At 36.2% G+C, this 25,572-nt stretch overlaps 1 protein-coding gene across 4 annotated transcripts in view; it reads left to right on the plus strand.

The window, feature by feature from the left end:
* LOC106877781 (uncharacterized) overlaps positions 1-25,572 on the plus strand; it is a 248,611-nt gene that overhangs the window by 19,421 nt on the left and 203,618 nt on the right. For 3 of the 4 annotated variants that reach the window (XM_052967252.2, XM_052967255.2, XM_052967254.2), the window contains exon 1: positions 13,145-18,581. The exons of the other annotated variant lie outside the window; for it this stretch is intronic. The gene's annotated coding sequence lies outside the window, so the exon portion shown is untranslated. Of the gene's footprint in view, positions 1-13,144; positions 18,582-25,572 lie in introns of those variants that run through there. 4 annotated transcript variants of the gene reach the window in all.

The raw sequence follows: 25,572 nt of genomic DNA on the forward strand, positions 1-25,572 counted from the left end.
TATGCTGATGACCTTGCCCTAATTGCGGAGTCACTATCAGAACTAGAGGAGAAGTTCCAGGTGTGGAAGCAAGGTCTAGAATTGAAGGGCCTTAGAGTCAACCCAGCTAAAGCCAAAATCCTAATAAGTAGGAAGGTAGATAAAACACAAACCCCTTCAGGTAGATGGCCCTGCTCAGTATGTAGAAAAGGAGTAGGTAGTAACTCTATAAGATGTACCCGGTGCAAGCTATGGACACATAAGAGGTGCAGCAACATCAAAGGCAGGTTAACTAGCAAGTTAGTTTTTGTTTGTGGCAGATGTTGAGGTGCAATAAACACTGTAAACAAACAGGAAACAACTTCTATCTCATTCCAGGGTGAAAAACTAGAGGTAGTCAATAGCTTCCGCTATCTGGGCGACCAAGTTAGTAGTGGGGGTGGGTGCGCTGAAAGTGTAGCTGCTAGAATAAGAATAGCCTGGGCAAAGTTTAGAGAGCTCTTACCCCTGCTGGCGACAAAGGGACTCTCACTCAGAGTAAAAGGCAGACTGTATGACGCATGCGTACGAACAGCCATGCTACATGGCAGTGAAACATGGGCTGTAACTGCTGAGGACATACGTAAGTTCGCAAGGAATGAAGCCAGTATGCTCCGTTGGATGTGTAATGTCAATGTGAATACCCGTCAGAGTGTAAGTATCTTGAGAGAAAAGCTGAACATTAGAAGCATCAGTTGTGGTGTGCAAGAGAGACGATTGCGCTGGTATGGACATGTGGTGAGAATGGATGAGGATAGCTGCGTGAAAAAGTGCCACACCCTAACAGTTGAGGGAACCCGTGGAAGAGGTAGGCCCAGGAAGACTTGGGCTGAGGTGGTGAGGCAAGACCTTCGTACATTGGGCCTCACCGAGGCGATGATTACTGACCGAGACCTTTGGAAATGTGCTGTGCGTGAGAAGACCCGGCAAGCCAAGTAAGATCGTTGCCAGTGCCCCTGGACTGGCTCTTGTGCGGGTGGCACATGAGATGCATCATTTCGAGCGTGGCCGTTTTCGTGCGGGTGACACGTAAAAGCACCCACTACACTCTCTGAGTGGTTGGCATTAGGAAGGGCATCCAGCTGTAGAAACTCTGCCAAATTAGATTGGAGCCTGGTGTTGCCATCCGGTTTCACCAGTCCTCAGTCAAATCGTCCAACCCATGCTAGCATGGAAAGCGGACGTTAAACGATGATGATGATGATGATGATGATATATATATATACATATACATATAAATACATGTACATACACATACATACACATGCACACATACCCATACACATACATACATATATACATACACATACATACACATACACATACACAGACATATACATATACATATATATATATATATATATATATATATATATATACACACATACATATACAGACACACACATATATATATATATACACACATATATATATGTATATACACATACATACACATGTGGACATGCACACTCACATAAACTTGTATGCACAATCATATACACACATTTATATTTACACATACACAAACATCTAAATGTTTACTTATATTTTTTTTTAAATAAAAATAAAAAATACATCTACAGAAATATGCTCCCATACTTATTCACAAGTACACTCATATTTGAATATATAAACAAACCTATGTTTTAATAAATACATTTTTACACAAAAATGTCCATACATCCCAAAAATCATACGTAAATGCATATTTATATATTTAAAAAAAAATAATATTGATAAGAGTCAAAACAAGGGTAAGAGTGAAAATATAAATGATAATGCGTATATGTACACAAAAAATCAGTTAAAACACCTCTATTTTATACAAAACCCTAAATATGTATACACAGACACACACACACACACACACACACACACACACATATATATATATATATATATATACACACACACATTATCTCTCACAGATACACGCGTATATATAAAAAAACACCCATACCGGTATGTTCATACGTACATAAATTTAGTATGTTATGGTTGTTACAATGGTTTATCAAGATTTAAAATATACTCTAATTAAGGTTAATAAATTACGAAAGTATAGATAAATAATTAGAATCGTAAGTAATTTTAATCTTCTAACCTTTGAGGGAAAAACTAATGTTTTATTAGAACTATTTTAAGTATTTACTTATTACGGGTAAATATGATAGCGTTTTATAAAAACCTTTATTTTTATTTGAATGCAGAATATGTATGTTTTTGCCAATGTTTGCATTTGTAAGAATGTTCTATGAAATTATTAACCAGACAATTCTTTGAAAATAAAATAAAAAGAAATTCTGTTACACATAGATCACAGAATTTTCCACCCTTTTCATATGGATTAGAAATAGAAAGAATAAGCCAGTCTAGTTTAAATTTAATGTACGAAGATCCCAAATTAGTTTGCTAAGGCTCGTGGTATTACATTTGCTTCTATCTCTAAAGGATGAAAAATGGTTAGAAATTCTAGTGGATAAAGGTGTAGAGGAAGAACCTACGTAAAAGTGAGTATTTTTGGGAGTACTAACTTGACATTGGTAGATAGTGTTTCTGAGTCTCACATTTTCACTTAAAAAACTAATTCTTTTGGAATTGACTTCTGAAATAATGATTTTGTTGTTATGACTATTACTATTATGTGTCGTGTTATTAATATTGTTCCCTATATTATTATTATTAGTGTTATTATTGTTATTTTGGTAAGGGTTAATAACGTTTGGTTCAATGATATTACTGTTTGAACTCTCTAGTGGATGCAAAAGCCTCATATTGTGTGCAGATATTATCTGTGAAATGTTCTTCATGTTAGAGAAACCGAATCTAACCTTGTGTGTATTTATGACTTGGGAGTAATGAGAGTGTTTAGGAAAATTCTTATTTATAGCGTTTTGGAACTGGGATACCAAGTTTGATTTTACATTTTTACTGTAAGGAAGAACTACCCAGACATATTTATTAGGTTCTGGTTTAGAATGTTTTCCGGTATTGTTTATAAATAGTCTTCGTTTATTGTTATCATTGAGACAAGGTTTTATTTGACTTTTATTTCCCTTATTTCGTGAAAGGATGTTAATCTTGTTGCTATCGTTAGGTAATTTATGGTTGTGGTTATCTTAGTATTTATTGTTATTATTTAAATTAAAAGCTTTATCATTATAATTATTGCTATTAAAAATATTATTATTAATATTATTATTACTCATATCGGTTTCATAATTAGAATCTATATAATTAACCTTTTCTCTGTAACCTGCTTTAGATAAAGCTAAATTGTAACATTCAGCCTCCTTATTGAAAATGCATTCATTCGTAGAAAGATTGGATAGTCTAAGAGAAATATTTTTGACCAAATTTCTCGTTACTGAGTTTGGATGATTGCTGGATTTACTGATATATTTTAGGTTAGTGGAGGGTTTATGATACGGGAAAAATGTTTTAGTGTGTAGATCTAAAGTGACGTCCAAGAAGTTAGCTATAGATGTTTCATCTTCAAATACTATACCAAAGCCCATTCTGCTAAAAAACCTAGCTAATTTATTTTTAACTTTTTGTATTTTTTGATTTGTGGTGTTCTCTAAGTATAATAGACAGTCTTATATATGTATATATGCGTGTGTGTGTGTGTGTGTGTGTGTGTGTATATATATATATATACACACACACACACACACTCATATATATATATATATATATATATATATATATACATATATACCTATACACACACACACATATATAAGAGGGTATTGTAGTTCACTGGAAACATTGTGTATTGTTAGTGAAATGTAACATGTGTGGAATGGCACATCTATACAGAGTGGACTATAATAACTGTTATCAATAGTTTAATTATTCATAGTCTAATATAATATTTCGGAATATAAAAATTCCTTTTTCAGATATTGCTAGGAAGTAATGAAATTACTGGTATAGTCAGTTTTCCAACGGCTATTGAAATTTGTCAGAAGTGTCCCTCACGAAGCTCTTTCCAGAATTCCTCGTGAGAAGTGCATGAGGGCAGTTAAGTCTCGAGCACGTGTGTGTTGGTATATCCGTAGTGTTGCTTCCAAGTTATCTATTATATGTGCATTTTTTTGAATAATGTTTTGTTATATGAATATGTTACCATCGTGCATGCGGGGTGTCGATGTTGTTAAATAATATAGTGAGTGTTAATTTCCAACCTGTTGTTAATTTGGAGCCCTAGTCTGTTTATGAGGAAGGCCTTCTTAATTCTTAAATTTCCTAAACTCCAGTCATTGGCCTCAATTGTGACTGTTATGTTTTTGTCAGTGTTCTGGCATCTGTCTAGATGTTTTCTGAAGGAGAAGGCTCGTGTGTTTAGACGTTCTTTGATGCGAATGTGTAATGGTCTTGTTGTGTTACCCACATAGAAATCGTTGCATTTGTTACTTCGATTCGATATATGACATTTAACCGTTGACATAAATGTGTATCATGGTGCATTGATTGCTGTCTCTTGCTCGTTTCTTTGCTAGCTGTCTTCTGAGAGAAAGGGGGCCGGAGTGGGCTAGTTGTATGTCTAATCTTTCTCTTCTTATGGCACTTTGGATAGCTGTTGTTATCCTCTCGCTAAAATGGGGTATTTTAAGAAAGCATGTGTTGCTGGGTTTTCTGTGTATATATCTATACATATATATATATATATATACATACTCATACAGATATATATATATATGTATATATATATATATATCTATATACATACTCATACAGATATATATATGTGTGTATATATATATATATATATATATATATATACAACAGAGTAAGCACATAAAATGTGCAACAAGGTGGAAAAAAAGAGTACTCAAATACCAGAGGTAGAGTAATATGCTTTATTTAAACTGTCCGATGAATGGGAACGTGAAACTCCGAGTAACAGTCTTTTGTTATATTTCTGCTGCTTTTAAATAAAGTATATATATATATATATATATATATATATATATATATATATATATATATATATAAAACCCATGCTAGCATGGAAAGCAGACGTTAAACGATGATGATGATATATTAATAATAATAATATTAGGGATAAAAATTCAAATTTACAGGTAAAAACTCAATTAAACCTTGGTTCTTTTCCCTAAAACTATATATATATATATATATCTTAATATATAAAGCTGAAGTTGTGTGTCTGTGTGAAGCCTTTTTAAAAGTGTATAGAAATCCACATCTTCCACTTTTTTGTAAAAATTTTTGCATCAATGGAATTTTCTCGATGTGAACTTTCCAGTGCAGTAATTAGATTTTTAAAATTCCGTTTACTTTGTGTGATTTAAGGGAGATTTGGCTGTTGTTTCTAGCAACTTTTATATTTCTTCCCTTCTACCTGGAACGGCGTTCTTACACACACGCTCAACATATAATATAAAGAGTAAGAGTAAAAGAGGGAGAGAGAGAGAGAGAGATAGAAAGTGATATATACAAAGTCATAGATTAAACTTTCCTCTCAGTATTCGTTACCTATTTTTCATAACATAGATACGTAAAAACATACACAACCACACATACGTGATTCGTGACAACAACATACACATAAACACATACACAATTCAACATTACAGATATAAGATTTAGTTTCTGTGTTTCTTATATAAACACGTGCACGCATTGCTATTTTATAACTGTCTTCCATTCTCTCTTTCTCTCTCTTCATTGCTACCATCTCTATTCCTTTCTCCCCTCTCTCTCCCTCTTCCTCTCTCTCCCTCTTCCTCTCTCACAAAACATTCACTACAATATAACTCATTTTCATCAATGTTTGGTAAATATACCACGATTTTCACTAGGGTGTTAGTGTTAGGGTTTATGTATCACTTTCTCTCTCTCTCTCTCTCTCTCTCTCTCTCTCTCTCTCTTTCCCTCTTTTACTCTTACTCTCTATATTATATGTTGAGTGCGTAATTACTGCTCTGGAAAGTTCACATCGAAAAAATTCCATTGATGTAAAAATTTTAAAATTCCATTTACTTTGTGTGATTTAAGGGAGATTTGGCTGTTGTTTCTAGCAACTTTTATATTTCTTCCCTTCTACCGGTACACACAATCATTGACTACAATATAACTCATGTTTGGTAAATATACCGCGATTTTCACTAGGGTGTTAGGGTCAGGGTTAGGATTTTAGGGTTAGGGTTAGGGTTTAGGGTTAAGATTAGGGTTAGTGTTACAGTTATGCTTTTAGGGTTAGGGTTAGGGTTAGGGTTTAGGGTTAGTGTTAAGGTTAGGTTTCGGCTTGGATAATCGTGCGGGTGTTAATCTGAAAAATTACAGAAATGTGAAAATTACCGACCCTGCCATCTATTATAACTTTTGTTGTTCTGTTTAATATATACATAGATTATGCCTCCAAAGAAGAGAGTTTGCTGGGGAAAGAAAGCAACCGGTTTAAAATGACAGCAACAGACTGCAACAATTCACTACATTCCAGAAGCTACTTTGAACATAATGCAAATTGGTGCATCAACATCTTCTGCCTAATCTGATAGAATTCTGGCAAAACTGTGTAGCAACAGATTGCCAGCAATTGCTTCATCAGAAATTGCCGTCTTACCTCCTGCTAAAAGGGATTACCCTGCAATATATAATCAGGGCAGCGCAAAAAGTTGTTCTGCACAAGCGTTTCTATAGCCAATTAGATGGATGAAATTTTCGTACACTTAATAATGTTACACCTTCAGACTTTCCCTATTAATTTCATCGTCTTTTGAATTATGAACATATTTACATCATAAGGGTTTTTTCGTTTAAGGTTTTCTTTTTCAGTTGATTGCAAGACTTATCGTAGATGGCGTAATAAGTCACACCTGGACAAGGTTGGGTTATACTGCTTGTATATATATATATATATATATATATATATATATATATATAAAAGGTATACCTAAACTCAGTAGGAAGGATTATATACATGAGCTTTCGAAGAAAACCAACCAATTCATATGAAGAATGTAGTGAAAAGCTTTCTTCTTTGACAGAAAAGTTAAATCAAATGTCAAACTTGAACATGGTGACCTACTAAGAAAAGTATTCAAATACAGGGGGAATCCATCGACAAACTAATACCTAACTAGATTTGAAGAGGAATTATATGGTTAAGAATATGAAGTTTAGGAAATCCCCTAGAAGGTACAATATACATCAGCAGAAAATCAGAAAAGTACTTGATAACATCAAGAAAGCTCCAGGGATGCTTGTACCAGTGGACAAAACAAATAACATTTACATTGATAATATTGAGTTATATAAGTCTATGATTAGGAAGGAACTACTCAGTAAATACAAGCATGCTAGTAATGACACGGGATTTACCAATAGATGATAAAACTGAGCCACATGTCCCTAGAAAACCTGAATTGTGCTTAAGGACCATAAACCTAACTTTCTTATTGACCCCTCAATTAGACTGATTTGGTCTTCTAAATTCGACATAGGGATTATTAGTAAGAAAATCATTGATAGAGTACCACCCACCCTTAAGTCTAAAATTAAATTAGCCTGCTGGTTAGATACCCAAGAGGTGGTTGAATGGCTTAAGCTGCACGAAATTAGCAAGAATAGTAAATTCTTGCAACTAGATATAGAGAGTTATTACGCCACTATTAACCCGATTGTCCTCAGTAAAGCCACGATTTATAGTATAAGAAATTCTGATTTGTCCTGATGCGAAATAGATATAATACTTGCCACAAGAGGGACTTTAGTAGATTATGATGTTAGATTATGGAGTAATTTAGATAGAGAGAATGCTTTTGATATAGCAATGGAGTTACCTGACTCTGCACAGGTCACAGGCCTAGTTGGAATATATATCCTTTCATTAATCCACTCTTCCTTTCCGAAAGTAACAGAGGGTTTATATAGGGATGATGCCCTATTTTTTCTGCACAGAAGTAGTAAAGTACAATTAGAAAGACATAGGAAGCATTTATTTAGATTTTTTTAAAATTTAGGACGAAACGTTACAATGGGAAAAGATTATCATAGAGTAAATTTTCTTGATGCTACCTTCTATCTTGATACTGGATTATTTGAACCATTTTATTATCCAAATGATCATATTAAGTACATAAATGTAGCATCGAACCATCCACCGTCAATAATATGGGGATTAGTTAAGACTATTTCTACAAGAATTTCTAGATTATCCGCTAATAAAAAAAATTTTTGAATCACATGCATCTTATAATACTGCTTTTGCTAGAGCTGGATACTGAGTAAATTCAATATATACAAGAAACAGACATACACAACACCGTCAATTCCTCCAATAATAATACACATTGTACACCATCACAACATTATGGTATAAGAACTTACTCAGATTGAGAATACAATTTGAGAAGAATTGGTCCAGGCAATGAACTACCAACAAAAACTCATTGACACACAAGACACAATAATCCAACTGCTCATTACACAGTAAATTGTTCCAATCCTGTACAACACACTAGAACAAATGAGCCAAACAACAGATATAGGAATCAGGATATCCTCTGGTTCGACCAAATTTTCGGTTTGCATGTTTCAACGAAGATTGCTGGAAAATTTTTTGCCGCTTTAGACAAATGTTTCCCTAAATCTAATAGATCCCATGCTACTTTTAATTGGCACACCGTGAAGGTGTCTTACACTAACTCTACTAATTAGCAACATATGCACCGCATAAACCACAGTAAAATGCAGCAACAGTTCAATAACCCATCTACTGGATCTAACAAACATACACATCTAAATATGAAGGAGATGTAAGCTGCAATGAAGAGCACTAAATACAGCCAAATTGTGATAGTAGAAATGATTGTGATAAAGCTAACACGGTAACAACATCATAAAATGAAGTTAGAACTGCCATATATACAAATAAATATGATAAATGCTCATGCACAGAAAAATCAAAATGCCTATCGATGAACCTTTGTATGAGTACAAATCTTGTATATAAATGTACCGTGCACACAAGGGGAGGACCGTATGTTGTAAGTTTCAAGAGAATCAATAAGAGGCATTCAACATCTTTGGCCAATTTTGTGTGGCGACTGAAGGAAGAAAAAATTAAGTATAAAATAACTTGGTCCATAGTAAAGCACGCAAAATCATACAATATCATTTCCAGGAGATGTCAACTCTGTTCCGAAGAATCCCTGACTATTCTGTGGACCAATGAGAAGATCATTAATAGAATTTCTGAAAGACTTTCGAGATACCGACATGCATACAAACGTACTTTCACATAATGCAGTGGGAATGAATTTGAGTAGTTGTTAACATAATTTATTCTTATAAACACCAAGTAGTTATTTAACTCACTATATGAACATGTGTGCACCAAACCACACGTATGCGTATGCTTACATTTTCGTGGATGCTTGTACGATCAAGTGTACATGCACCGTGCATCTTGTGCGAGGGTGTTTATGAATCCATATCAATTAGTGGTGATTTTTAATAATTTTCTCATTGTATTGTGTGTTCATTTCTTCTCCACATCTTTTATTTTATTTTTGATCTTCTATATAAATGAAGATAAATCCTTTGGTTTGCTGCTTTTCTTTATGTGAAATGAGAAGATGCATTGCAGAACTGTTATTTTAACGAGTTATATATATTTATCACCTGAAGAGACATATCTGCACCATCAGATGCCTCTGAACTAGTTGTTAAATATCCCACCTGTGAGGGATCGATTCTAGATGTGTCAAAACAATTGTAATAAATAAAAATTCTCGTATCTTCCATCTTCCGTCTTTTGTTTACCATATATATATATATATATATATAGATATGCAGGGCAGGGAATCGTCAATTAGTAATAAAATTAATAATCAACAATTTTGCCGGGTAGCTCAGTATGAAAAAACCTTCTTCGGTAAAAAATTTATAATCATAAATATATAGGGATTGACAGTAACCTGCTTCTCCAACATACTGAGAATTCAGAAATAGCAGTCAAAGAACTACTGATTTCAAAACTACAAATTATTACTCCAGATTGATAGTGATATTTTTGATACACACAGAACAAAAAACAGTAGAGAAGAGTAAAAAACACTTGCCTTTAGTTAATTTAGTACAATTGTTTCACAGTTAAGAGTAAAATACTCTATTCTGATCTTCAGCTAAATATTCTAATAAATTTGTTAATGTCTAAGTAACTCACGTTAATTTTGACCATGTGAACATCAATACCACGTGAGGAAGACGTTAAGAAATTTATCGGCCAGTAAGTTCAAAATCCCTCGCCCTAATGAATTTCAATTCAGTGTGTATCAGAAATAGTCCCGCACAGGAAAGAGACTCGTACGAATTCCTGTGGTTAAACTATCCACCTTAGAGTTATTATTAAAATATAGATATGCAGGGCAGGGAATCGTCAATTAGTAATAAAATTAATAATCAACAATTTTGCCGGGTAGCTCAGTATGAAAAAACCTTCTTCGGTAAAAAATTTATAATCATAAATATATAGGGATTGACAGTAACCTGCTTCTCCAATATACTGAGAATTCAGAAATAGCAGTCAAAGAACTACTGATTTCAAAACTACAAATTATTACTCCAGATTGATAGCGATATTTTTGATACACACAGAACAAAAAACAGTAGAGAAGAGTAAAAAACACTTGCCTTTAGTTAATTTAGTACAATTGTTTCACAGTTAAGAGTAAAATACTCTATTCTGATCTTCAGCTAAATATTCTAATAAATTTGTTAATGTCTAAGTAACTCACGTTAATTTTGACCATGTGAACATCAATACCACGTGAGGAAGACGTTAAGAAATTTATCGGCCAGTAAGTTCAAAATCCCTCGCCCTAATGAATTTCAATTCAGTGTGTATCAGAAATAGTCCCGCACAGGAAAGAGACTCGTACGAATTCCTGTGGTTAAACTATCCACCTTAGAGTTATTATTAAAATATAGATATGCAGGGCAGGGAATCGTCAATTAGTAATAAAATTAATAATCAACAATTTTGCCGGGTAGCTCAGTATGAAAAAACCTTCTTCGGTAAAAAATTTATAATCATAAATATATAGGGATTGACAGTAACCTGCTTCTCCAACATACTGAGAATTCAGAAATAGCAGTCAAAGAACTACTGATTTCAAAACTACAAATTATTACTCCAGATTGATAGCGATATTTTTGATACACACAGAACAAAAAACAGTAGAGAAGAGTAAAAAACACTTGCCTTTAGTTAATTTAGTACATTTGTTTCACAGTTAAGAGTAAAATACTCTATTCTGATCTTCAGCTAAATATTCTATTAAATTTGTTAATGTCTAAGTAACTCACGTTAATTTTGACCATGTGAACATCAATACCACGTGAGGAAGACGTTAAGAAATTTATCGGCCAGTAAGTTCAAAATCCCTCGCCCTAATGAATTTCAATTCAGTGTGTATCAGAAATAGTCCCGCACAGGAAAGAGACTCGTACGAATTCCTGTGGTTAAACTATCCACCTTAGAGTTATTATTAAAATATAGATATGCAGGGCAGGGAATCGTCAATTAGTAATAAAATTAATAATCAACAATTTTGCCGGGTAGCTCAGTATGAAAAAACCTTCTTCGGTAAAAAATTTATAATCATAAATATATAGGGATTGACAGTAACCTGCTTCTCCAACATACTGAGAATTCAGAAATAGCAGTCAAAGAACTACTGATTTCAAAACTACAAATTATTACTCCAGATTGATAGTGATATTTTTGATACACACAGAACAAAAAACAGTAGAGAAGAGTAAAAAACACTTGCCTTTAGTTAATTTAGTACAATTGTTTCACAGTTAAGAGTAAAATACTCTATTCTGATCTTCAGCTAAATATTCTAATAAATTTGTTAATGTCTAAGTAACTCACGTTAATTTTGACCATGTGAACATCAATACCACGTGAGGAAGACGTTAAGAAATTTATCGGCCAGTAAGTTCAAAATCCCTCGCCCTAATGAATTTCAATTCAGTGTGTATCAGAAATAGTCCCGCACAGGAAAGAGACTCGTACGAATTCCTGTGGTTAAACTATCCACCTTAGAGTTATTATTAAAATATAGATATGCAGGGCAGGGAATCGTCAATTAGTAATAAAATTAATAATCAACAATTTTGCCGGGTAGCTCAGTATGAAAAAACCTTCTTCGGTAAAAAATTTATAATCATAAATATATAGGGATTGACAGTAACCTGCTTCTCCAACATACTGAGAATTCAGAAATAGCAGTCAAAGAACTACTGATTTCAAAACTACAAATTATTACTCCAGATTGATAGCGATATTTTTGATACACACAGAACAAAAAACAGTAGAGAAGAGTAAAAAACACTTGCCTATATATATATACATATATATCTGTATATATATACGTCGCCATCATCATCATCATCGTTTAACATCCACCTTCCATGCATGCATAGGTAGGACAGTTCACAGAAGCCAGCCAGGTAGAAAAATTACCTTATACTACTCTACTTTAGCAGGGTTTTTATGACTGGATGCCCTTCCTAACACCAACCACTCTGCAGAGTGGATTCAGTGCTTTTTATGTGGTACTAGCACAGGCCAAGTTAGTTTTGACATGATTTCTACAGCTGGATGTCCTTCCAAATGCCAACCACTCTAAGTGTGGACTGGGTGTTTTTTACGTGGCACCAACACTGGCAGGGTCACCATGTAACTCACAAGACAAAGAATTATGAGAGGGGCAGGGGTATTTGAGTAGGAGAATTCGCGTCAGTGGGCGAAAGGTTAGAGTATGACAAAGAGACAGAGAGGTAGAAACAGGTGTCTTGCTATAACGGAAGGAGGCATTGGAGGTGGTGATCCAGTATCAAATGATGAAAATTTAGAGTGTGACAGAGAAATAGGGAGGCAGAAATAGGTGTCTTGGTATAGAGGAGGTACATGGTTACCCAGTGAAAGGGATAGAGAGATTGAGAGAAAGAGAGAGAGAAAAAGTGAGAGAGTGACCAAGAATGAGGGCAGAAACAGGTGTGCTGTTGTAGAGGAGATACATGGCTACCCAACCAGAGGGAAGAGCAAGGGAAAGAGAGAGAGAGAGAGGGAGTAGGAAAAAGAGAGAGTAAAAGAGAGATGGTGATGTGCCAGGGTATATTCGCAAGTAACAATGATCGGAGAATAGATGTGATGATAAAGAAAAGAGAGGTACGAAGGTCGTAATATACACGGTCATGTGTTGCCAAGAAGGTGCAAGCAGGGAGTGGGGATTGCAGTAACTAGTGAAAACCTGGGTAGAGGGCAGTGAGGACAGGAAAGGGGATTGGAAAACAATCATAGTTCATGAAAAGGAAATGCAAGGAAGAGAAAGATGCTGTTTAGAGATGTAGTTCAGTTTCTTGAGATAGGATGTATGAAAACTTTGTTGTTACACGTGGGTGGAACATAACTTTTCTAGCACTCAGTTTTGCAGACGTAGGCAGGTCTTCTCTAGAACCTCATATCGCCAAACATCTCGGTCGGTCCATTGTCATTTCCTTCATGAGCCCTAGTATCTTAAAACTAGTTCTCACCACTCCATCCCATGTCTTCCTGGGTCTCCCTCTTCCACAGGTACCATCCACTTTCAGTGACAGGCACTTCTTTATACAGCTGTCTTCACACATATGCATCACATGTCCAAACCTATGCACTTGCCTCTCCTGCATACCACATTTAATCCCTCTCATACCTAACTTTTCTCTCAACACAGTTGTACTTTGTCAGTCATACACACTGATGTTGTAAATCCAATGGATCATACTACCTTCATTCCTCTCCAGTCGATGCATTCCTCTGCAGTCATAGACTATGTCTCACTACCATGTAATACAGCTGTTCTCACACAGGCATCATACAATATGCCTTTCACTCTGAGAGTGTCCTCTTGCTGCCTACAAAGGTAGTAGCTCTCTGAACTTCCTCCATCCTGTTCTTATTCTAGAAACAATACTTTCAGAGCATCCACTGCCTTTACTAATTTGGTCAATGAAACAGCAGAAACTATTTCCTACTTCAAGAGAGCTTCCTGGGCACTTGAGAGAGTTTAAGTCCCTCGTACCCTTAGTGCTTATTGTTCCAGTGCATCCGCCACACACGAAAGCGACCTTGTCTGTTTTCTTTCCTATGATTCCATTGCATTTCTTATGCATCCATAGCTTACACTTGGTACTGCAAATGAAATTATGTCCCATTCCTTTCCTACATACTGAGCAAGGCCATTTACCTGATGGAAGGAGAGTCTTATTTGCTTTCTTGCTAACAACAACTTTAGTCTTTACTAAGTTAATTTTAATTCCAGGTTTTGCTTCCAAACCCAGAACTTCTCCAATTCTGCTTCAGAATTTACAAATAGAACAAGATCATCAGCGTACAGTAGTTCCCATAGGTATCCAGTTTTAAAGTCCTCTGTTATGGTCTGGAGAACCATGGTGAATAAGAGTGGACTAGGAACTGTTTTAGCTATATGCCGAGGGTCTAGTCCTCATAGCTGAATCTATATGGGAAATAGAGAAGAAGTTCCATCCATAGAAACTAACCTGAAATTGAGGGGCCTCAAGGTTAATCTGTCAAAGACTAAGGTTTTAGTAAATTTGAAAGATGACAGGACTCTGGCACCTTCATGGAAATAGCTTCACTCAATATGTCGAAAAGGGGTAGGTATAAACTCCATATGCTGTACTTGATATAAGCTATGGCCACACAAGAAATTTAGTGTCAAACTGCGCAGCTAGCATAGAACATGGATATTAAATGATGATGTTGTTGATGACGACAACGACAACGATTGTGATGATATGTATTTCTATTAAATGCATATGTATATATATGTGTATACATATGTGCAGGAACATAGAAATACTTGGATTGATGCCTGGGGTTGCAGTAAGCCCTCTGAGAGTGAGGGACCCTGAGATTCTGTCAAGGCATTCCCCTAGGTAAAAGAAAACATACATAAAACCCATGTCTGCACAGGGCTGGATATCTTGCTCTTGTTGGACTTTCTCGATGCTGCTTGTGCGAGTCATTGTGGTATTTTGCAAGCTGTACTTAACTATAATATTCACATGGGCATAGCTGACAGTTTGACATCTCTGTTTGGCTCCTTTTTTCTTAAGTTCAATGGTGATGGGAAAGTGGTGACATACAAGTGTGATGGACTGGAAATATGTAGCTCCTGACATGCTCATTGGTGGTCTTTGGCAGATATAAAGTAACTTGTTCATCAACTGAGGCAGTGATGACATCTGGTTGCTGCAAAGGTGACTGAGCAGCCCTTTTTCGGGGTAGCACTGCTTACCAGACATCCGGAGGAATCTATCAACAAGTCAAAACCAACAATTTACATCTCAAGCTGGAATGTTAGAACTCCAGTTGACAATCTGAGTGGAATATCCCCCAAGCAGTGTACTTCCCTGATCTCTCAAGAACTTAGTTGATACAATTTAGACAATGTTGCTTTCTCTCTCTGAAGCAAGATTGTCTGATGATGGACAACTTGAAGAAATTGAAATGGTATATATTTTTTCTGAAAATGGAAAACATTTTAGGGAATGGAGAAAGGCAGCTGTTGGTATAGCCATACGTCAAACCTGGTATCTTATCTAAGTAAGTATGCTACTGTTGAAAGTTAGCTTTGTGTTGCTATCGGTAGTTCATCATGATGATATTAGCTCAATTCAGCTGCTGCCCATGTATATTTGTCATTTCATCTGCCAGTTTTCTCTGATATATGGCAAAGCTCTCCAAGTCTGGCAATTGCATGTGTTGATTTTATACCAATTGAGAGATTCAGAATGGAAACACATCAAAAGTTGATATTAGTCACTGGAGCCTATTCCATGTGAAGTCATGATAGGCCAGATCCCGTCGATCATGTGGGAAATATTCTTGAAATCCTTTTGGAAGAATCAAAATGTGATGCACAGCAGAATCTACATGCCATGCAGGACACCTGGTGGTGTTGAAATCTTGGAGCCAAAATGCAAACTGCAGCAGACAGCAAGAAAAGCAAAGAGCTCTACAATTTTATGAAACATGTCTTTGGATCAAAAGCAGCAACTGTTGCTCTTCACTCTAAGGATGGAAAAAAGCTCTACACTAGTATGGGGATCTCAACATGATTGAAACAGCAATTCTCTGATCTTCTCAATAGATGCAGAGGTAGATCCTTCAGCACTGTCCAGAAGCCTCCACAATCCACCAACTACTGACAAAGTAAAATCAGTTATTAGTCAGCAAAATACTGGCTATGTGGCTGGTAAGGATAGCATCTTTCTGAGATTTATCACTATGGTGGTGAGCACACGGTGTTCCTTATGCATGGGATAATATGCAGTGTCTGGGCATTGTAGGAATTAATTTAACTGCATTTTCTCAGCCATTTGCTATCTGGAAGATATGAGTCCACTGCAAATTAAGTTGTTTTTTTTTCCCTTAGTTTATTGTGCAAGAGTAAAGATCTGTCCTGCTTGAATGCCAATATCACTCTGCAGCATTTGCTTGGCCCTTTGCTATCTAGAAGGTGAAAGACAAGAGACATGAGTCTGCCATAAATTGTTAAGCTGCTTTCTTAGTTTGCTGCACAATAGCAAAGACCTGCTCTGCTTGAATACCAAGATAATTCTGCTGTGATTTAGGTACCAAACTGCTTAAGTAGGAAAAAGGAGATGAATCTCCAGAATGTTCAAGATGATGTTCATGGAATAACTTCAGTCTGATTGGTTGATTTTTAGGTTGTTCATGTGAGACTCATATAATCTGATTGTGACTTACTCATGATCATGAACTGATAATTTCAGGGTTGAGGTTCAAATCCCTACATATGTTTGAACTAGATTTAGATCCAACTAGGTTGCAAGTTTCACTTGTTATTTACATCTATAAACCACAATTCAAGCTCGTCAGGAAACCTTAGATATTTAGTTTTAAAAACATCATAATTGAAATCAGAACAGTTTATTGAGATATTAGATAAATTCACCAGGATCTCAATATTTTTACGAAAACAAGTTGTTAACCATCCTTTGTTGCAGAAGTTTAAGATGTTTGAAGTTTTATCTTTTCTCGATAATAATTTAAGACTAAGTATCTAACACTGTTCTTTTAGGACACATTCAATGAATATAGAAAAGGGACAATATTCATTTTTATTAGCTGCCTCAGAAATTGGGAGTGGGCAAAATTGGTAACTGGGGCAAAATGGGTAATGTCTGATTTCTTGTTTTCTTCCTATCTGTTTGAAACTACTACATTGCAAGTATTGCATTATCTGTGGTTAGCATAGTTGTTGTTCAGAGTTTGGAACATAGGTAACCAGTACTTCGCTTTCCAAGAAATTTTTCCTCAACTTTGACCTGATTGTAATTGAGGTTGGTAATAAAATATCTTGATAATTTTTGGTATTTAACAACCAATATTCTTTTCTCTGTTGGATTCCAAGTCAATTTTTACCTCACGCTAACGTCTAATCTGAAAATTTTCAACTTTAAGAAAAATTATGTCTGAATCGGGGCAAAATGAGTAATGACTAATTTCAATAATTTCTTTTCTTTAATGGCATGGTGTGCGAATATATCACAAAGGAAGTCACTCCAGCAGGTCATGAAGAAGCTATAGAGAATACTTTATGTTGAACTTTTAGATTTAGTCAAGTTTCCTTAATTTCATATCATGTGCCATTTTTCTATGATCCTCTTTGATTTGACCAAGATATTTTCAATTTTTGTTGCATTTTGTGATCTTTTGCAGTCTCTGGATGGATTGATGTGTATGAGTCATTTTTCAAACGTAATTCTGGAGAATTGAAAAGGCAAAGTTACATATCTTGTCTCACTCATTTTGCCCCAGTTAAATTTGTCTTTTTTATGCTCAAAGAGAACAGAGATAGTTTTCTGAAATAGTGTTCTGAATATGTCAAAGTGTTTTAAAGCATTTAGAGAAGGTCATTTGCTTAGCTGATATAGTTTTTGTAAGGTAAGTCAAAAATACAGTAAATCTCACTCATTCTGCCACCGCCCCTTTATTATATAGGTGAAACAGGAGATTTTTAAAACAATATATTCATCAGGTCATGAACCAAAATCAAGATAGGAATTCCATTTGTGAATTTTATGCACCTTTTGTTTTGATAGCCACATCCTGTAAATGTCAACTCATGAACAATATTCAATTAAAAGGCAGCACAGAAAAACAAAGATTGAAAAGTGGCCTTTAGTCACTCTGGAATATTGCACACGCACACACACAAACACACACAGATTCCTTTACTGAAAGGTGCAGTAAAACAACAATAGTAAGTCATAGTCCAAAACGTCAGATACAAGTTGTGTTCACCGTTTAGTCTACAATTAATTCTGACCATTGCACTTTATGATGCAACACAAAATGTGAAAGAAAATTGAGTCAACCATTTAACTTCATTTATTCTGATTGATATGAACAACTAGAGTTGGTTTATTTTCACATTCATAAACGACGTGTTTACAAAAAAAAAAAAAACTAACACGAAATTCAGGTAAGTACAACTATATTATTATGACTATTGTTAGAGCAAGGTGACGGGTTGGTAGAATCAGAATATCGCTAGGCAGAATATACCTTGCAGTGTTTAATTACATTCCTTTACATTCCAAATTAAAATATCACCTAACAACTCTGATTTTCTTCCTTTCTGTGTTATAACACAAGTTTTAATTGACTATTGGTTGGATTTAATTGATTATACTTTTTCTGGTATACCACCTGTTAGAAGAAATCTAAACCATCATTAAGAGGATGACTAATTGCAGTATTGCTTTGCAGTATTTAGTTAAAACTCTTTTTCAGTGTTTATGCAATCAAATGTACTATTATTATCATTATGTTTGGAAGAGTTTCAGATCAACATGTTCACATAGGTTGGAATTTTCGTTTTTCACCATGGCCTTTGGAATGATAGAGAGGGGGAGCATTTTATCAAACAGAATTTTTCACCTTATCCCCACTTCAGACGGATTTAGTTAGATCTCTCAGGATCGATTTTGACGAATGTTTTATGCTATTAAAACAAGATTTGAAAATGCACAATTTTTTTCAACCCCACTCCTCCTCCTCCATTGTTTGTTTATAATTTAAATATTGGAGATCCTGAGAAGGTCATTGCTGAGATTTATCCACAGTGATTTAAGAAAGGAGCATAACTACAGATGTATACCCCACCCAACTTTGTTGCCTCATAACTTCCAGAAAAATGGATACTTTTTAACGAAACTTTCAACAAATCGATTAGATCCTGTAGATCGAGTGTTTGTAAAGATTTGTCGGAAAAAAAAAATATTCTGAGGAATTTGTGAGAGGAGTTTCTGAAAATTCACACAACCTGACATTTTCCCCCTCATAACTTTCAGAAAAATGGGTATTTTTTAATGGAATTTTATACAAATATCTTTCAAACGATGTAGATTACGATTTGTAGGCAGAAAGTTTTGGAAGGGGTGGGGAGAGTGGAGTTTCTGGAAAACGGAGTTTCGGATCTGACGACCTACATAAATTGGAATTTCTCTGTTTTGATGGGGATTTTTTCCCATTTTTTTTTGTCAGCACAGTTTTCAGAATGATGGGAGGCATCTTTTCACATCTCTTGATGCTTTTTGATATTTTTCTCCCCATAAACACATTTTATGGAATGATGATGCCAAAGTAACATGCGTAGTCCATTGCTGGGATATAAGCAAAGAAAAAAATGGTAATTTAAATTTTTAATCGCACCCCAACTAAGCGAGGCTGTGTATGTGTGTGTATAAGAAAAAAACATTTTCTAACAGAAAATTATGCTATCAAAATAAATCATCTTTTACATACCACTTATTTCAAATCATTCTGGATAAATCCCAGCAACAATCTTCTCTGGCTCGCCAATATTTTAAAATTATATAGACAGAAACAATTGGGGGCAGGGAGTGTGGCTAAAAAAAATCATAAATTTTCACATTTTTCTTTTTTTATATAACATAAATGTGTTTATTGGGGAAAATATTGAAAAATATAGATACGTATTTGACTAAGAAAAGAACAAGGAGGGTGATCTTGTGATGTGCTAGAAACAACAGCCAAATCTCCCTTAAATCATACACTTATTCCTCTGAAAAGTCAAAAATTTTTTTTAACCGAAAATGTTCCATGTTTTTTAAGTATGTAATGAAAAAAAAAAGGCCCAAATCGGTCTGACCTGGGGTGGTGGGAGTAAAAAAAATCATAAATTTTCAAAATATCTTAATCTATACCATTTGAAAGGCATCTATATATATAAAACTGAGAATGTGTGTGAGTGTGTGTGTGTGTGTGTATGTATGTATATGTAAATATATATATTTATGTATGTATATTTGTATGTGTATATATATATGTATATATATGTATGTATATTTATGTATATATATGCAGGTATATATATGCATATATATGTATATATATGTATGTATATATGTGTATATATATGTATGTATATATGTGTGTATATATATGTATATGTATGTCCATATTTGTATATATATATGTATATGTATATATATATATATATATATATATATATGTATATGTATGCATATAAATATATGCGTGTGTGTTTGTGTGTGTATGTATATGTATATATATATATATATATATATATATATATATATAAGCATGGGTGTGCCTGTGTGCTAAGAAGCTTGCTTCCCAAACACATGGTTCTGGGTTCAGTCCCACTGCATGGCACCTTGGGCAAATGTCTTCTATAGCCTTCAGCTGACTAAAACCATGTCAGTGGATTTGGTTGACAATAAGTGAAAGAAGTCTGTCCTATATATATATATATATATATATATGACAGAGACTTAGAGACAAGTTACTTGAAGCATTTAACGAAATAGAAGGGGATATAGCATCATACAACGTGGAAGACAATTGGAGATTTCTGCGGGACAACCTGTTGAAAGCCACCGACCAGATTTGTGGGTGGTGTAAGGTCCCCTCCCGACCCAGAGTAACGTGGTGGTGGAACAAGGAGGTAGACAGGGCTATTAGACAAAAGAAACAGGCTTGGAAGGACTGGAAGAACGGTGGTAGCAGGGAATTGTACCAATGTGCCAGAAGGGAGGCTAGGCGACAGGTTTATTTAGCCAGAGGGGAAGCAGATAAGGAAAGATTTGCCCATGTTCTGCGCTGTGAGGACCAAAGACTCGAGATATTTCGTGTTGCAAGACAGTGTAGGAGAGAGAATAGTGATGTTGTAGGAGAGAAATGTGTTCGCATGGATGATGGTACGCTTGCATTAAATGAGGATGCAAAGAAAGAGGTCTGGAGATGCCACTACGATAGATTGCTTAATAGAGAGAATGAATGGGAGAAAGAGAGCCTGCCGTATGTCGACCCAATAGAGGGACCAGCTATCCGAGTTGATAGTACCAGGGTAGATAAAGCAATTAAGAGTATGAAGACCGGGAAAGCCCCCGGCCCATCAGGAATCACTGCAGAGATGCTCAAAATATCTGGCAGTGTTGGCTATAGCCTAGTCACCCGTATTACGAACCAGGTGATACACGAAGGAGTCATACCCAATGACTGGTGTAGCAGCATCATAGTCAACTGCTACAAAGGTAAAGGGGACGCTTTAGATACAAATAATTACAGAGGCATCAAGCTGTTAGATCAGGTTATGAAAGTTACAGAGAGGGTCATAGCCCAACTAATTAGGGAGCGAATCAATTTAGATGAGATGCAGTTTGGGTTCGTGCCAGGTAAAAGCACTACTGATGCCTTATTTCTAGTGAGACAGTTGCAGGAGAAATACCTAGCTAAGGATAAACCTCTGTACCTGGCTTTCGTTGACATGGAGAAAGCCTTTGACAGGGTCCCCCGATCCCTTATCTGGTGGTCAATGAGGAAACTTGGGATAGAAGAATGGTTAGTGAGAGCTGTGCGAGCCATGTACAGAGATGCTGCCAGTAAGGTGAGGGTTGGAAATGAGTACAGCAATGAATTCCGGGTAGAGGTAGGGGTCCACCAAGGTTCCGTCCTCAGCCCCCTCTTATTTACCATAGTCCTCCAGGCAATCACAGAGGAGTTCAAGACAGGTTGCCCCTGGGAGCTCCTCTATGCTGATGACCTTGCCCTAATTGCGGAGTCACTATCAGAACTAGAGGAGAAGTTTCAGGTGTGGAAGCAAGGTCTAGAATTGAAGGGCCTTAGAGTCAACCTAGCTAAAACCAAAATTCTAATAAGTAGGAAGGTAGATAAAACACAAACCCCTTCAGGTAGATGGCCCTGCTCAGTATGTAGAAAAGGAGTAGGTAGTAACTCTATAAGATGTACCCGGTGCAAGCTATGGACACATAAGAGGTGCAGCAACATCAAAGGCAGGTTAACTAGCAAGTTAGTTTTTGTTTGTGGCAGATGTTCAGGTGCAATAAAGACTGCAAACAAACAGGAAACAACTTCTATCTCATTCCAGGGTGAAAAACTAGAGGTAGTCGATAGCTTCCGCTATCTGGGCGACCAAGTTAGTAGTGGGGGTGGGTGCGCTGAAAGTGTAGCTGCTAGAATAAGAATAGCCTGGGCAAAGTTTAGAGAGCTCTTACCCCTGCTGGCGACAAAGGGACTCTCACTCAGAGTAAAAGGCAGACTGTATGACGCATGCGTACGAACAACCATGCTACATGGCAGTGAAACATGGGCTGTAACTGCTGAGGACATACGTAAGCTCGCAAGGAATGAAGCCAGTATGCTCCGTTGGATGTGTAATGTCAATGTGAATACCCGTCAGAGTGTAAGTATCTTGAGAGAAAAGCTGAACATTAGAAGCATCAGTTGTGGCGTGCAAGAGAGACGATTGCGCTGGTATGGACATGTGGTGAGAATGGAGGAGGATAGCTGCGTGAAAAAGTGCCACACCCTAACAGTTGAGGGAACCCGTGGAAGAGGTAGGCCCAGGAAGACCTGGGCTGAGGTGGTGAGGCAAGACCTTCGTACATTGGGCCTCACCGAGGCGATGACTACGGACCGAGACCTTTGGAAATGTGCTGTGCGTGAGAAGACCCGGCAAGCCAAGTAAGATCGTTGCCAGTGCCCCTGGACTGGTTCTTGTGCGGGTGGCTAATGAGATGCACCATTTTGAGCGTGGCCGTTGCCAGTACCGCCTGACTGGCTCCTGTAGGATTTTCGAGCGAGATCGTTGCCAGTGCCCCTGGACTGGCTTGTGCGGGTGGCACATAAAAGACACCATTTCGAGCGTGGCCGTTTTCGTGCGGGTGACACGTAAAAGCACCCACTACACTCTCTGAGTGGTTGGCGTTAGGAAGGGCATCCAGCTGTAGAAACTCTGCCAAATTAGACTGGAGCCTGGTGTTGCCATCCGGTTTCACCAGTCCTCAGTCAAATCGTCCAACCCATGCTAGCATGGAAAGTGGACGTTAAACGATGATGATGATGATGATGATGTGCGTGTATTTGTGTCTGTGTTTGTTCCCCACCCCCACATTGTTTAGAAACTGATGCTGGTGTGTTTATGCCTCCGTAACTTTGTGATTTGGAAGACGATAGCAATAGAATAAGCACCAAGCTGACAAAGAATAAGTCCAAGGGTCGATTTCTTCAACTAAAAGGCAGTACTTCAGCATGGCCAAACTCAAATGACTGAAACAAGTAACAGAGTAAAAGATATATATATAAACAGATGGCATTTGCAATGAGCAGATTTTAAAACCAGAATCAAAACTTGAGTATCTTATCTGGGATTTTATGTAACATAATAAAACAAGGTATGTAACAGATAAATTATTTTGGCAGTATTGGTAGACGACATCATTCACCCACACAACATTCCCTCGCAACATAGATAAAGAGGCTAGGCTGAAATGGGGCGGGGATGGCATCGTCTCCTCATACCGACCCTCTGGAGACCAATACCTAGGGATTGCTCAATTATGTTTTTTTCTCAGACACACACACACCACACAAAGACATGCGTGCATGCACACACACACGCACACACACAGGTTTGTTGTGGATCAACATATTATAAATACATAGAATTAACAAAGTCTTCAGTATGAATTATTTTCTATTTCTGTATAAACAAAACATAGAAACAATTTGTGACATGGCATCAAAATTGAAATAGATATGGAAAGTTGAGATTTAGACAAAAAAAAAAAAAAGTGTCATTAAGCAGAGAAAAAATATTTTCCTGACATTTAGCTGTTATTTCTAGCATATTGAGTTTTGTGGTTAGAGCTTAATATTCTTTTGTTTGCTGTCACAGGAGAAATCTATGCAGTTTTGTGCTTTTGGAAAGTGGGAAGGGGTAGGGAGGGGCGACAGGATGTTTTCTAAGAAAATTTGAAATTAAAAAACAAAAATTTCTGGATCTTTTGAGTTTGGCTGCCAGTTTTCAATCTCTTCAATTCTTACTCAAATTGATTTCATATTCAGTGTAGTGCATTGGTGCTGTGTTCTGCTGCTTGTGCCCATCTGCTACCTGTACCCTGGTTGAGAGACGTGTTAAAAATAACAGCCAAATAAGCCTTAGATCACAGACCCCTCAATTTTTGGGGGGTGACAGAGTGGGGTTGCATAATCGTATGAATTCCCAAGTGTAGAATACAATTTGCAAGAATTCCTAAGTGTAGATTACAAAAATTTCCTGAAAATTTCCAAAACATAAAAATAGTTATGAGGGGTTATATGTCATGCATAAAGCAGAAGTTGATTTATTTTACAGTTTCATATCACTCACAAAATGACAGCTTCCAAATCCTGTCTTCTGACTAGGTTTAAATTATCAAAATTTAAACCTCTATAACTTTTCCTAAAAATTTTTTTGGAAAAAGTGAAATATCTCTTGAAATTCAGCTTGAAAATTGGCAGAAGATAGCAATAGAATAAGCACCCTCTCCATATTTGAAAATTGGCAGTCCAAATTTCCATATTTGCAATCTCTGTATTTTGCTATGTTGATTAATAAAAAGAATTTTAAAAAAAGGTGAAAAATTGGTGGGATGGGAGGGATTAAAGTTTTGAAAAAGACATTATTTTTTTGGCTAAATTGTGATCTGCAATTTTGAAAACATAGGAATTCCAAGAAATTTCTGAAAAAGCTAAAAACAGAAGGTGGGGGGGGGGTGCTTACAGCTGACCTCTGCCTTTTTTTCAGTTTGGCTATGAGGCTGTAATGCGTCTCAATAGAAACATCTACTGGTGTACAACCTATCAGCCAGAGACAGCTATAGGTACAACCATAAGTTACATGATATTTTGTGAATACAATAAATAACCTAATTATTACCTTATCGACACCTGAGTAGAGGTAAGAGGTAATAAGATTCATTCTAATCAATAAGAGATTAATAATAGAACATATGTTACTATTGCCAGTCAAAGAAAATTATCAGCATCAAGGTGAGATCAACAAATTTTGACCCTACACTGCTTCCTCGATTTCCTTATTGGCAAACTTCAGACTTAGGAAACACCAACAAGCTGGAATTTCT

The sequence above is a fragment of the Octopus bimaculoides genome, chromosome 4 (genome assembly GCF_046866305.1).
Source record: "Octopus bimaculoides isolate indiv1 chromosome 4, ASM4686630v1, whole genome shotgun sequence".
NCBI classification, from domain to species: domain Eukaryota; kingdom Metazoa; phylum Mollusca; class Cephalopoda; order Octopoda; family Octopodidae; genus Octopus; species Octopus bimaculoides.